Source organism: Pinus tabuliformis, chromosome 5_1 (genome assembly GCF_031772625.1).
Source record: "Pinus tabuliformis cultivar Carrire ecotype Pingquan chromosome 5_1, CPIR1, whole genome shotgun sequence".
In the NCBI taxonomy this organism is placed as follows: Eukaryota; Viridiplantae; Streptophyta; class Pinopsida; order Pinales; family Pinaceae; genus Pinus; species Pinus tabuliformis.
In genome coordinates this window covers 419,857,042-419,873,672 of record NC_142305.1, presented here as the reverse complement: position 1 = coordinate 419,873,672, position 16,631 = coordinate 419,857,042, and positions in this window count along the sequence as shown.

The window sequence follows — 16,631 nt, the reverse complement described above, 5'->3', positions numbered from 1 at the left end:
TTTCTTATTCACCATTCTAAGCTTCAAACAATGAGAAACTATACCTATAAAACGAACGAAATATAAAATGTATTAATACTTCTTAATCTAATGGCCAAACGACTACCACAATCCTAGCTTTGCATAAACATTTACCAGCCATATATTTTACTTACACGTACTTTCCTTATTACTTTACATAAACATTTAACGCAACCATATATTTCACTTACATCTACTTTCCTTATTACACATGAAATATTTTTCCCACGTGACACAAGTCATGGTGCATCATTGAACCGTTGCTGAGAGTAATAACTAAGTGGGACATTCATCTATTGGGAGTAAATTTATGTATTTTTTTCGCTTTTGTTCTTTAATCCATACAATTTCTTTAATTGAGTTATTTTTATTTATTTTTAAATCGATTATAACTATATATACTAAATTATATGTGTTTTTATTTAAATAAATTCAATTCAAATTATTAAATTTGATAGATTAAAATTAACAAAATTTTTGTTTTCTTAATAATAAACCATAATGTTAATATTTTAAATATTTTATTGTTATTCTTCATATTTCATAAAACTCACATTATTACTTAAAAACACAAAAAATATAAATATTATTTCTTTATTAACCTTATTAAAAACTAATACCAATAAAAGTAAAACAATTCCAACCGCTAAAATACAAAAGTCTATCATTAAAACTAAACATAGACCTAAGACATAGCAGCAAGACAACTTAATAATGGAACTCCATAGCATCAAACTTTTTCCCATTCCCTAATTCATATAGGCCAAAAGGCCAAAAGATTCTAAGTGCAATGAAAGTGATTCCTGCGAAAGATTATTGGTTTTTTTATTCAATTCTTGTGCAATGAAAGTGATTCCTTTGAAAGATTATTGGTTTTTTAATTCAATTCTTGTGCAGTGATTCCTTTGAAAGATTATTGGCTTTTTTATTAATTCTTGTATATGTATTTGAAGGAATATCATTGAATGCATGGTAGGAAGGAGAGACTATTCTAGAGTAAAGGCCTATGTTTATATTTTCCACACAAAATGCTTTATAGGCTCACTTAATCATTATTTTTATGTCCCTTGTAATTAAATCTTGCCAAGGGTACAGTACTTTCCTTACTTTCATTGGGCCTATAATCTTGCATGATTAAAATTTTATAATGTTGAATTTGGAAAAATCTTGAAGTTTAAAGAGCATTTATGCTCTGGCATGTTGTACTGAGGAGACATTTTTATTAAAAATAATGACTAGAGGCCCAGTCTTAAAGGCCCTGATGCCCTGCCATATATATGTAGTCAAAATTCTCAACAAATTACTAAACTTTTGTAATAGCCATTGAAAGACATTTAAAAAAAATTCTAAACGCAGCAGAAAAAACAAAAACTGATGATTGACCATACAAAGGACTTCTAAATGTTATATGGAAAATTGAATTTTTAAACTTGTTATTTCAACAAAGATCGAAAGATCTAAATTCTTTCAGCATAAAAAAATCTAAAATTCCAAAATTTGAACTTTGGAATTTCGCAGAAGTTTTGCTTGCAACAAGCATCATCAGGGTCTTAAGATCATAAGTTTTGAACATTGGGAGGATTGCATACTTTTCTACAATAATTTATCAAAATATGGATATTGGTGCATTGGTTTGAATTGTCTTTAATTTTGTACTATGTATATTTCGTACTCACATCGTGTATGTGAGTGCACGATGTGGTGGTTAGAGTGGTTGGTTTTCACACCCCTCAGCTGCGTTCCATTCCTGCTGGAGACCATTTGTTTCGGTGATGCTCTTCACGCTTCGGCCACATATGTTGTATGTTGATGATGCTCTTCTCACTTCGGCGATATGTATATCTGGTATGTTGATGATGCTCTTCTCACTTCGGCGATATGTATATCTGGTGGCTTCAGCCACATATGTTGTATGTTGATTCTTCAGCGAGGATCTCTCCCCCACTGAAAAATATTTTAAATCAAAGCTCTTTCCTAATGGGTGATTCAATTCATAACTTTGGTTCAATCTAATTGATAAGTTGTATTAAGGCTTGAAGAGATTAGTGATGGATGAAGATAAGTTGTATTAAGGCTTGGATAGATCAGTGATGGGATGAAAAGATTCATTTTTTTGAAAAAAATAAATAAATGTAAAGTCACTGGAATAAGGTAGAAAGCTGGAAACTGAAATTGAAAATTAATTTGATTCAAAAAGAGGAAATATTGCTTTTTGTAGGATGACTTGAAATGTGATTGTAAATTAGCAATTGACATGGCATATGGTCACAGGCTTCAATATTGTCAGCAATTAAAAAAAATTGACCCTTGCATTTTCTGAAAATGTAAATTATATTTAATCCCATAGAATTTTACCAATATTGTAATGTTGTTTTTAAAGATCCATCTTAAATACGAATTTAACATGAACCCAGAGAGATCCAATATCTGCAAGTGCAAATTTTTTTTATGAGCTGACATTATTTAATTGTTTTGTATAGTTATATAATTTTATTTAATTTTTTTTCGTGACCAAAATTCAACTTTGATACCCATAAGGTTACACATTATACTGGACTCTGGACTGTAGAATGAACCTCTAAACTCAATAAAAATTACCTTTTGAAAAAGTATTGGAATAAAAAAAATGCAGTTGTTGGTTGACTTCTGATTAAAAAAGGGCAAAATTTGTAGACAACAGATTTTAAATGTACATTTTGAACCAATGAAAGTGAATTTTAGAAATCCACAATCTAGGTTTTTGGCAGAAGGACCCAAATTGATTTTATGGCCAGTGGTTTCAAAAAAATCCAGAGTAATTTCAGATATTTTGCTAGTTCCTTCCACACAAGTGTTTTTTTTGTCAAAATGCCCTGCAAATTGTGGATGACTCATTTCTGTTGGAATTCGATTTGTATGATGACAATTTCCTTCTGGTACCAGACTTGGAGTTCAATCAAGTGGCTTTAATCTGGTTCCACTAGCAATAATATGGGGATTTTCTATTATTAATGCGACGTTAATACTTTATTACATCCTTCATAAAAAGCCTAATTGCAAAGATCTCTTATCATTTCTCTAGATAAACTGCTTACTCGTCGCCACATTTACTTTGTATTCATGCTAAAAGGCCAATCGAAAATACTCAATTGCGATGGTAAACAGAACTTTTGAACAAGTTGTTTTTAGTAAGTTTTTTTTTTTTTTTTTTTTTTTTTGAGTTTTTTGAATTTAATTTTTTTTAAATTTTGTCCGAATTTATTGAACTTACAAGTTTTATAAGTAATTTTTATATAATTTAAGTGCTTTAAAGTTTTTTAGAATGCTGAATCTATATAGTCAAAAAACCAATTTAAATAATATAAATCAAATATTTATATCAAATTTTTTCACAGACTTTTAGACCCAAAAATCCTAACTCCAATAAATAGTAAATTGGGTTTAACCTTAAATGAGAATGCAAATAAGAATTATAGTTGTTTTGTGAGAAAATTTAGACTACTGGGGAAATTTAAAGGCATGGCTCACTAAAGTTGACCAAATATGCCATTGTGAAAAAATATTAATGCGATTTATGCATTTGTCGCATGGTAAATATATAGCCATTGTGAAAAAATATTAATGCGATTTATGCATTTGTCGCATGGTAAATATATAAGTACTGGGCATCAAGATGAAAGTCAAGTAGATGCAGTGAAAGAGAGGTACCAGCATTGTTTGAAGCATTAAAGTAAACGACAGCTTAAATTGAATCTCTGTGGATTGGATGGAATCTGGGACCTTAAACATATGAGAAGTGGTTTCCCCAATCCATTCATCTTCAAATCAACGGTCTATGTTTATCCCGATGGCACCCGTTCACTTTCCAGAAACCACTAGTGGTGATCCGGAGCGTAGCAAACCAAAAACCATTTTTTGTTAATCACGTATTCATGATAAAGCCTGGCCCCGCTTGGACTTCCTTTTACGTCGACAAAGTGGACTATATATGTGGTTGCAGAGATAAAAAGTAAAGGCCTCAAATTTTTTATGATGTATATACTTTAATTCTCAATCTTTAAATATTATATATATTATATATATATGATATTTAAAAAAGGTCATATTTATTTTATAGTTGTACAATTGTTTTTAAAAAATATATAGTTTTGTAACCAATCCCTGAAGAGTTAGAATAAGGACAATAAAAGTATGAGGGTGATATTTTGAGAGGGTTTAGAAATTGGAAATTTTGGAGTCATGTAATGAATAAATTTTTCTGAAATTGAAGAATACTAGTTTTTGTAGTAATTGTAGAAGCATTTTTCTTTCTATGTGTAATTATTTATTTGTGTTTTTATTCTACTGGTGTGAGTATAATGAAGTTTTGGTTGATTCAAGTTGAATTTGTGAATTTACTTGTAATAAATGGTACTCCTTTTTTAATTTGAATCCCTTAATATGGGCTCTACCATGTCAGGTACCCATATGTTTGTCTTCCTCTTTACATCATCTCTTCTACAAGGACAAAACTGAGATTTAAGTGCCTCAGTGATTAGGACAATTTTTCCTTTCTGCTTCTAATCACTTCTTGAGAACCTCCAAAGCTCTGCAACCCTCACATATCTTGGCCAACATGGTTTTAAAGATAGATTTTAGAACTAGAAGATTTGTTGCAAATCCTCATGGCATGTCCCTCCACCCACAGATTTTAATAGTTTTTCATCAATCTTTATATGTCCTTGGGACTGGTTCCCTCATAGCCAAGAACTGTCTCTAGGGAGTCAGCGTTAAGGCTTTGGTTCAATCTAATTGATAAGTTGTATTAAGGCTTGGATAGATTAGTGATTGAATGAGAAGATTCAATTTTTGAAAGGAAAGCAAATGCGAAGGAACTGAAATAAGGTAGAAAGCTGGAAACTGAAGTTGAAAATTAATTTGGCTCAAAAAGAAGAAATATTGATTTTTGTAAGATGACTTGAAATGAACGTGAATATGAAACGTTTTCCACAACATGTATTGCCCCCTTGAGGAGCAAGCACCAAGTAGTCTCTGCTACTAGTAAAGAACTCTCGGATGGAAAAGGCGTCCAAACGTTACATGCTATGGAGGTCTAACTTAGTGGGTGCATCAAGAGGTGGTTTTTTCCAGCTTGTAAGGTTTTGGACTATCAGGGAGTAATGTTAGTGTATTAGCTTGTAGTGTGTGTCGAGAACTAGTAGTGGGTGCAACATTGTTGCTTATTGCTTATTCATGGTTTGTAGTTGAGGGGCGTTGCTACTTTGGCTTTCCTTATTCCCATGGACAGTTTTATGTCATCTTGTGATTCTGACTCATATTTCCCACTTCTCCAAATCCTATTCCTATTGCTCCTTGCCATTATGCTCACCGCAAAACTTTTATTCACATCTTTCTCAATCTGAAGATGTGTATCTCTCCATGCACATTGTCTTTTCAATCTATCTTTGATTCCTCTCTCATCCCCCCTAAAAACTCTTCCTGCCCGACGCGTGATTTCTTATGTTGTGGAGACTACAGATTCTTACCGAACTCGGGAAAATTTAGTTGCCATGACTATTTGAGGGATATTATACAAACTTTATGGTGTTGTGGAGGGGGCAACATTGGGTGGTCGTGCCTATGCTGATGGTGGAATTGTAATTTATGTTGGTGTCATATATGTAGCCTTTTCTCCTACTGCATGTAATCCATTTTGGGAGCCTTGCTCATTCTGACTCATCTAAATTGTATGGTTTTGGCTCTGGGATTTAGCTGGATTGTATGTTTTCGGCTCTAGTTTTTGGTTGAACCGAGATCGATCATGGACTTAGAAGATGGTGATTGTTTTCCGACCACTTCAAATTTTCTAACTAACGGTGGTTGAGCTTCGGGGGACACTCTGGACTTTTTGGGACTTCCCCTCTTTCATCTAGACATCGTACTTTTTATCTTTGGCTCTTCAATTCAGTTAGTGGAGGCAGATGTCTATTTTATTTCCATTTATAATTGGGTGTTGTGGGGGGTATGTCGGAATTATTGGGAAGCTGGAGGATTACTTATATTCTCTTTGAATCTTGGGCCACCACTACATTTCGGATTTAATTATCTATTTTCATCTTCTCTAACCTCTTTGTGGTAGTACAAGTGGACGATTCGCACAAAGATCTTCTGATTGTCTGATCAGATTTGGGTTGTTTTAGATTTCTTCTTTAATAATTTGGATCACTTTCTGAATTGGGTGGTGATCCGGATTTCTCGTGGTGTTCGCCTTTCTGATGTTTAGGTGGGGCACATAGATTGAGGGTGGATGGAATTTATTGCCCGATTTCACACTCACTCTGCTGTTGGAGGCAAAAATGGACTTTCTTGATGTTGATGTGGGATTCTAGGAGGCATTTTTGCAAGCCACGATTGCAGCTGAGTGGGATTGGTACGCGTAGGCAAATGGATGTGTCATGTCAATTGACGAAAATCTGCATGCTATTGTGCCTTCTCCACATGACACGTAGGATCTTATTCGGTCTTTGACCTTTCACATCACGTATCTAGGTGCAGCCCCTGGACACAGCAAGGGCCATCGGCATACACACAGATATATTCAATCGGACTCAGTGACAAAACTTCTGAGTTTCGAGCACGATGTTCTCTCTGATAGAGTTGTTAGCCTGCAGAAGAGGGCTCTAATCGGGAAATGGGTGTTTGTGGACTTAGCAGAACCTGAGATGCAAGTATGGGCGAAGAAAACATGGGAACCTTTGTTGGGATATATGTCAAAGATAAGTATCCTCGTGAACTCTTGGTTTAGCATTCATTTCCTTCACATGGAGGATGCAGAGAAAATTTTGAAATCTCCATGGGTTCGTGGGCGAAGCTTCTTTCATTTACATAAATGGTACATTGGCTTTAATCCTCTTTTGCACACACCTAAAAATGATATTGTTTGGGTTAAATTACCTGTATTACCCCTTGAATTCTAGATGAAGTGGGGATTGATGCAAATTGGAACCATTATTGGCAGATTTATATACATTGATCCTATGGTTATTGACATGAGAGATAAACAAGTAGCTTGGATATTAATAGAAATCTGCTTCTCTGGTGGCCTTCCTGAGAACTAGGATCTTGAATGGGGACCTATTTAGTTTCGTCAACATCTTGATTACTGGGGCATCCCTTTTCGTTGTCTTCTTTTCCACCAAACGGATCATTTGATGAAGCATTGTCCAAAGAAGGGATATACAGGTTGAAACAATTCGAGACGTATTGTGTGGATGGATTGCTCTTCACTGTGCCAGACTACAAGGTCTTCGCATGCACATAAAGGTACCATGTCTTCACCTTCCCAGATATATACTTCTTCATCTCCTCTGCTTACTTCCTCTCCCTCTCCTCCTCTGGTTATTTCACATGCAAAACCATGTCATATTAACACAACGAGCCTCCCTTCTGTTGTCCTTATCCAGTTGGGGCCTAACACTATCCCATCAATTTCTGAGAACCATTTGTCTCCTGCATCCATAATTTGACTTCTGAAACCCCTCCACCATGTATTGGCCCTGGACTGCCCTGCTCTCCTGATCCTCTTCTCAATATCTCCCCCTCCATGCCTCCTCTCAAATATGTTAATTCTCCTTCGCCTGCTTGCTTTGTTGATCCTCCCTTGGATTCTGCTCATAACTCGATTGGAAGTGACTTAGACTTCCTTCTGATTAACCCTAATTTGAACATTAATGCCCTGACCATACACAATGTATTCCATCCCGAACCTCTCCTCTCATCAGTCTGTGCTCTGCTAAGAACATCATTGTATGGAAAAAACATCACAAGGGAAATTGATACTTTTGTGGTCGATCTGGCCCCATATTTGACTCATTGCATGACTCTGATGATCGGTTCGATGTTCCCATCATCTCCTCTCCTGACCCTCGGGCACTTATAGCATCGCAACCCATTTCCATGCATCCATGACGTGTATCATTTCTTTGAAAATTCTGGGTTTGGGGGACCGCTCCAAGTTGGGGATAAAGCACATAATTCAGGAAACTCATCCTTTCATCATTTTAATTTAGGAAACTCTGGTCAACTCCTCTCGGGCCATTGAATATTTTAGGTTGGTTTGCCCATCGTGGCACATTGTAGCAGTGGGATCAGTTAGCACTTCCGGAGGCACCATTACTCTTTGGGATCCAGGTCGGGCACATTTTCTTACATATGGTCTTTTCGTGGGTATTCTTCTCTCTAGATATATGAGGGAATTCCTGGTCACATTCACATTCTCAACATGTATGCCCCTTGTTGGGATCAATTACAATTTTGGGAGAGAAAATGGATCCAACCTTCTGAATATTAAGAGCCTCATACTGGCTGGGGACCTTAATTCCACTCTTATGGAGCAGTAATCATGGGGTTTGCATAGCAGGATCGACCCATTGGTTGACATATTATTTAATCTATTCGCAAAGTGTCATGTGGTTGACATTTTCCCTTGCCCTCTTGCCCCGACATGGAACAACAAGAGAGCTGGGGAAGGATATATTGGAAAAAGACTTGATTGATTCCTGGTCCATGAGGATTTGATTGAAAGGTTGGGATACCTTCAGTCTTCTATTCACAGGTCATATATTTCAGATCACACTCCTATATTACTCAATTGGGAGATGGAGAACATCCGAAAGGGGATTCCATTTAAATTTAATAAATGTTGGCTGGAGGAAACATAATACAATGACCGCACTCGATCACTTTGGTCTGAGTTGTTTGACCACAGCGAGGGATCTGCAACAAAATCTCTAGTTTATAAGTTAAATATCATCAAATCAAGGACTAGAAATTGGGAGAGGGTCAAGAAGCAACAAATGACAGCGGAGTTTAAGCATATCTCTCAGAAGATTTCTGATCTTGGCATGTCTTTGGAACAAAATATCCCAACACAACAGGATCTGGACAAACTTTGAGGATTGGAAGAAAGAAAAAAGGAGATATTGCACATACAGGATATCACATGGCGACTTAAAAGAAGAGCTACATGGCTCCGGGATGGAGACAAAAATACCAAGTTTTTCCACAAATATGCCTCCCACCGGAAAAATTGCAATACAATATGGTAGATCGAAACTACTGAGGGTCAAATTAAAAAAAAAACAAGGGATATCCAAAGAGAAGCAGTTCAATTCTTCGAACATTTCTATCAAGCCAGGGAGGATGTTGATTTTGTTGACCAAGAATGGGCCTTGAACCAGTACTCCACTATGTTTGACAATGAAGCAAATGAGGAATTATACAATTTGGTCTCCCTGCTGGAGATTGAACAGACTTTGGGATATTTCACAAAGGAAAAAAGCATAGGTCCTGATGGATGGACAGTGGAATTCTTCATACACTTCTTCAATCTATTTGGTAGTTGCCTCCTGAGAATTGTTGAAGAGGATAGACTCGGGGAAAAGATCACGGGTGCAATAAATTCAACATTTTTTACTCTTATTCCAAAGAACTCATCTCCTAATACTTTATGGGATTTCAGGTCCATTTCTCTCTACAATATACTTTACAAAGTCATCTCTAAGCTAATTTCTAGACGTATAAAAATGGTCTTATCCAATCACATCTCTAGAGAACAGTTTGGCTTCCTCAACAATCGCCAGATTCATGAAACAATAATTGTGGCACAAGAGTCCATTCATATTATCCATGCGAAGAAAAAGGAAGTTGTGGTTATGAAAATTGATTTATACAGAGAATCTGGCAATGTTGACTGGCCATTCATAAGGCTAATATTATACAAGGTGGGACTCATAAAACATAACATCGAATGGATCATGGCCTGCATTTCCTCAGCATGCTTTGCAGTGATCATCAACGGACTCCCAACACATTTCTTCAAGGCGAGACGCAACCTTTGTCAAGGATGCTCCCTCTCTCCTTTAATTTTTCTTCTTGTAATGGATGGCATCAGTATTAAAATTAAAGAAGCTCAACCATGTAGTATTTTCCATGGAAGTATTGTAAATATCACACACTTGTTTTTTGTCGATGATATTTTAACATTTGGAATTATATCAAGGGCACAATGGGATGCATTGTATTATATATTTTCCAAATATGGAGTTGCCTTTGGTCTCCAAACCAATGGCGGGAAATCCACACTATACCACTCAACTGGGGACATGGTGGATATTGAATATATTGCAGAGATTTTTGGGGTATCTAAAGCTCCACTACAGGACAAGATTCCCTATCTAGGATATAAAATCAAACTGCACAATTACGGAATTTCGCACTGCCATTGGATGATCGATAAATTCAAACAAAAGCTTTCAAACTGGACATATAGATTATTATCTCTCGGAGGAAAATACATTTTGGTTCAGGAAAAACTTCAACAAATTTATGTTTTCTGGGCACACCTCTTGTGGATTCCTAGATCTATCATCAAAAAAATCACATCGATTATAACCATATTTCTCTGGTGTGGACTTGATGCATCCACCAAAATGAATCTTTGCAAAAGGTCAGATTTAACCATTCCAAAGAAATTTGGTGGATGAGGCAAGTTAGAGCACCATTCTTTTGGAAATGCTATGCTCATAAAATCATTCTAGAGAGTTGTAAATGGTAGGGGAATCTGGCAAGATATTGTACACTCAAAATATTTGTTAAACAACACATTGGAAGATATTTTCAGAAACATATCTTCACACAGGAAGGACGGATCCATTATCTGGTGAAGCCATATGAAGATACTTCCTTCGTGGAGGATGAGAATGGTTTGGGAGTTTGGCGATGGGGGGAAATTCTGATTGGCTCTTGTTGACCGCTACGTGTCAACGACCCATAGCAATACACCCCGTTTTTCGCAAAAGGGATAATGCTTGATCGATGTGTCTGTGCCATCTAGCTATCATCATGACCCTGATAATCATGTTATAATGTAAACCCATTTTGCATGTATATGATGTAAATAATCTCAGCAAAACTGTCATGTATGTAACAACCTAGGAAAACCTACCTTTCTAGTGATGATCTCCATTCTAGGAGGTTTTTTGTTTCACCGATCCATTCTCTGATGGTCGGCAAAATTTTCCCCTCCATGCTTACCCCAAAATTGGAATGGATTTTATCGCTAGGATCTTAGGCGAGTCCTAGTGTTCTAGATTGAGTCTATATAAAATTGATTTGGGAAAAATCATAACTATTTGGTTAGGTTATTTTATTACAAATTGCTTGGTTTGTTGGATTATATTTGTGTCGCAAAAATGGGTGGTCTGTGAGGGTCTATTACAAATGGGTTTTCCCACTTATAATGTAAAAAATATGAAAATCATGATGTAAAGTGTCTTGAGGGTTGGAAAAATAATCTATCCCCTCATTGGTTAATTAATTAAAATTTTTGGCCAAAAATTAGTTAAAATCCTAAGCCAAAAATCTAATTAATTCTAAGTCCTAATTAAATTTAAATTCTCCAAAGGCAAAATTCGTCGGTCCTAAAAAATTAAATTTTAAAAGGTCCTGGGACTAAAGTAAATTAATTATTTTGCTGAATTGTAAACCTTTGATCCCTGGGGATTAAGTCAAAGTCAATTTTTTGGGGAAATTAAAATGCATTTAATTAAAAATTTTGAACTTCCCCAAATATTTAAATATTTCGATGGATAAGTTTTTTTAATCTTGTTAGGTTATGTTATATTCTTTCCACAACTAGCTCCCCTAGTTAACCAGGGATTAGAGAGGGGGCGGAGCCCCCCCTTTGTTGCATTGATTGCACAACGGGGGGGTCATAGGGGGTTTGACGGGGGCGAGTAGCTCTCCTCTACGGGGTCCGGGGCAGCACCTTGGGGAAATTTTTTTTGGACCCTATATTAGGTTGGGCGGACCTACCTATGGTTTTGTGCATGGTTTTTGCACATGGTTTTGGACGCGATGGTTTTTCGATCCATGGTATTGGATGCTTCATCATGTATATATATGTATTGTAACATTGAAAGGAACATAATGAAAAATCAAGCTGGTAGTCCCGGTTTTGGGATTCAGGGGAAAATCTCTATGTATATGTGTTTTATGTGTTATGCTCTCGCATTGTTTATTTTCTGTACTTAGAATTTGTATGCAAGTAATTTTTGTACGTGGGTTAAAACCAATGTTTTAAAACTCAGACTCCGACTCCAACTCATCCGAGGGTCGACTCCGACTCCGACTCCAACTCCGACTCCGTATCCACTCGGTCGGCTCGATTTCAATGACTTAGTCGTTGTAAAAAATACATTAATTTTTTTTTAAAACATAATTTTAAAGATTTTCATTCATGTTTCCAAACACACGGCATTAGAATATAGATAGAAGACAACATATGATCAAATTAGGCTCATGAATATATCCATTATATCAAAATGGCACCCAGTGCACTGTCCAATACATACATGATGATGATATAGAGATCAAAACAAAAACATATAACCAAGGAGGCTAGAAATGGCGTTATCCTCCAAAATAGATTATAGGTCGTCAAGGAACTAATACAAGGGTCCAAAAGCGTTCCTCACTCCAATAAAGCCCCAAAGTGCATGTGTACATCTTCAAAAGGTGCATCCTCCACCATGATGTCATCTAGGAGAGACCCTATGTCACCCTTTTCAAGCATGTGAGTGACATGGCACCCCTAAGGGCAAGCATTGGCATCAAAGAGGGGTGTGCTAGCCCTCCTAAGTCATCTCAATGATAACCATCCTCATTTGTGCTTTGGAAGAAGGCACCATCCACCAAAATAGGGTCAAGGCTAGCAAGGGGACATCTTCAGTCCATTTGGGCATATCATCAAATAGTCCAACGTCCAAGCTTTTAAGTTTAGTGTTTTAGCATTTGGAGGCTCATCAAGGGGTGTAGCATCACGTGGAATTAACTCAAGGCCTGATGCTCATATTTGGAGGGTTAAGGTTGGGGCCACAAAGTTAGGTTTGATTTAAGAAAGGAGCAAAGAACCTATTGGAAGGTTTTGAAGAAGAATGAAGCTATCCCTTAAGGAATCTCTACTACATATGTGATACCAACTAAACAAACCTCTCAAGATCAAGCGAGATAAACTTATTTAGGGACAAAAAACCATTAAAGTATCATCGTGAAAACCTTGGATTCCCCCAAAAGCAGAAAAATTAAAAAAAATCGTTGCTTTTTAATTCACGGGCCGCTGTCATCCAACCCGACCGAGTAAGCTCGGACTCGACCAAGCTGGCCGGGTTATTACTGAGCCGACCGAGTGATGGGTTATTACTGAGCCGGCCGAACCGGTTCACTCGCTGAGTTGACCCGGTGAGGCCTTGACTCAGACCAACTCGGTCGAATCGGTTCTGAGCCGGCTGAATCTTAAACACTGGTTAAAACCTACATTTGGTATCAAAGCTATTTTGGCTTCAGGAGGATGCCTTTGTTGCTGAGGGGTTTCGCTCGAGCCTGTGGTAGATTCTGTTAAGTGGGCGATCTGCGAGATCGATTCTGGTGGTAAAAGAAGATAGCGAGCAGTGGAAATATAGAGATCGAGAAATTTAATGGTCAGAGTTTTGAGTTGTGGAAACTCAAGATGGAGGATCTGTTAGTGGATAAAGATTAGTGAATCACGGTAGATCCGGGTACTAAACCAACGGGAGTGTCTGATGAAGAATGGAAGAAGTTGGATCGAAAGGCAAAGAGCACAATACGATTATTTGTCTCAGATTCAGTATTGTCGACTATATCAGGGGAAGCTACGGCTAAGGCTTTATGGGTCAAGTTAGGGACTTTGTACCAATCTAAGTCTCTAGTGAATAAATTGTTCCTACGAAAAAAGTTGTATAACTTGAGGATGAAAGATGGAGACTCGACGACAGAGCATCTGAATGCATTTAATACTGTGGTAAGTCAGTTTGTTGTGTTCTCTACCAGATTCGTGGGATAGTCTGGTTATTGCAATAGGTAGCAATGAAACTGCCTTGCAATTTGATGAAATAGTCTCATCCTTGCTGATGGAGGAGATGAGATAGAAAAATATGGAGAGCCAGAATGATGATGCCTTGTCTGTACAAGAATGGTCCCAGAATAGAAAAAAAATAAGTCATCGAATGGGAGATCTAAATCTAGAGGGAGATCTAAATCTCTAGGAAAACTTGTAAAGGTGTGCTGGAAATGCGGAAAGAAGGGAACTACAAAAGGGATTGTAAATCTAAATCTCTTGACAAAGGAAAGGGATTTGATGATTCTCCTTCTGCAGAGGTAAAAACCACCTCAGATGAAGGGGGGGATGTGTACTTGACTTCTTCAAGTACACATGTAGATCATGAGGCATGGTTGATTGACTCAGGTGCATCCTTTCACTTCACTCCCCATAGAGAGTGGTTTTGTGAGTATGATAAATATGATGGTGGTGATGTCTTCTTGGGGGATGACAGGAAGGCTAGAATCATTGGTCGCAGAAAAGCCAAGTTGAAGTTGCAAGGTGGAAGGATTAGAACACTTCCGGGTGTTCTGCATATTCCTACATTAGCCAGAAATCTGATTTTTGTAAGCAAGTTGGATGATGCAGGTGTAAAAACAATGTTCGAGAAAGATATCTGCAAGATGGTTCGGGGAGCACTGGTATTGATGCGGGGAGTTCGGATTGGAACTCTGTACAAGCTGCAAGGTAGCACTGTTGTTTATGGGTGCAACAGTTCTGTGGTTCCTGAAAGTGGAGTAGAAAATCTAGTGGTCTCTGGAGAAAAGACCATGCTATGGCATCAAAGGCTTGGACATATTGGAGAGAAGGGCTTTCAAACACTTCATGGTAAAGGTATGGTAGAAGGTATGACTAATACCTCTCTGGATTTTGATTTCTATGAAAATTGTGTATATGGATGCAGAATCGAGTGAGTTTCCCTTCTGGTGGTAAGAGGGCGAAGCAAATATTATAGCTTGTGCACAGTGATGTGTTTGGACCTGCGAAAGTTCCATCACTGGGTAAGTCTGTGTACTATGTATCATTTATAGATGACTTCTCAAGGAATACATGAATATATTTCCTCAAGAATAATTCTGAAGTCTTTGACAGGTTTAAAGAATTTAAGGCTTTGGTGGAAAACCAAACAGAGAAGAAGATAAAGGTGCCGAGGACAGATCACGAAGGAGAGTTTTACAGCAAGGAATTTGAATAATTCTGTAAGAAGTGTGGTATAGCATGACAGAAGACTACTCCATACACACCTGAGAAAAATGGAGTTGCAGAAAGAATGAACAAGACATTGATGGAAAGGGCAAGAAGCATGCTCAGTGGTGTCAGGTTAGGACAGGAATTTTGGGCAGAGGCGGTGGAGACAACAAGTTACCTGGTCAACAGATCACCTTCATCAACGTTGGAGGATAAGACTCCACAAGAGGTATGGACTGGTAAGAAACCCTCTCTTTCACATCTGAGGGTATTTGGATGCGATGCATATGTACATGTTCCAAAGGAGAAAATAACAAAGTTGGATAGTAAATCTGAAAAGTGCATCTTTATTAGGTATAAGGATGGTTTAAAGGGTTATAAGATTTGGAACCCAGTAACAAGGAAGGTTGTGTACAGTCGGGATGTGGTGTTTAGAAAGGTGAAAAATGTTATTAAACATGAAGTCTCATCAAAGGAACCTGAGAAGATAGAGTTTGAGCTAAAGAATGAAGAATCAGACTCTACAACAGCAGAGGAATCAGAAGATGAAGAGCCACAAACTCCGGTTCTGAGAATAAGTTCGAGAAAGAAGGCAGCCAGAAAAGTATAGTCCATTTGCTTTCTGTTCAAATTTTGCTTTATCTATTACTGATGATGATCCTAGAACTGTGAAGGAAGCAATAAATTCAAAGGATGGAAAACTCTGGAAAGAGGCCATGGTTGATGAAATGGCATCTTTGCACAAAAATTAGGCTTGGGATCTGGTGGAGTTGCCGGCTGGAAGGAAACCCATTGGTAGCAAATGGGTGTTCAAGAAGAAGACAAATGCAGAAGGAAAGGTGGAGAAATACAAAGCTCGATTGGTAGCTAAAAGTTATTCCCAGGTGTCGGGAATTGATTTTGGTGATATTTTTTCTCCTGTTGCCAAGGTAGATTCTATTAGATTACTTTTATCTATTGTTGTTGCTTTTGATTTTGAGGTAGAACAGATGGATGTGAAGACAACATTTCTTCATGGTGATCTAGAAGAGGAGATCTACATGAAGAAACCTGAAGGTTTTGCGGTGAAGGGTAAGAAAGAACTGGTATGCAAGTTAAATAAGTCTTTGTATGGGTTAAAACAATCACCAAGGATGTGGTATCAGAAATTTGATACATTTATACGAGGACTTGGCTTCACCAGAAGAAAAGCAGATCACTGTGTGTATTTTAAATTAATTGGTGACTATGTTATCTATCTGGTTTTGTATGTGGATATCTTGCTGGTTGGAAATGAAAAAGAAATTATTGAGGATTTGAAGACCCAATTGTCCTCCAAATTCGACATGAAAGATCTTGGTGCTGCAAACTATATTTTGGGAATGGAAATTAAAAGAACTTGGGCAAAGAGGAAGCTCTGGTTAAACCAGAGGAAGTATGTCGAGACAATATTGTAGAGGTTTAATATGCAGGATAGTAAACCAATGAAGGTTCATATTCCTGTAGGTGTAAAGTTATCTGCTGAAAG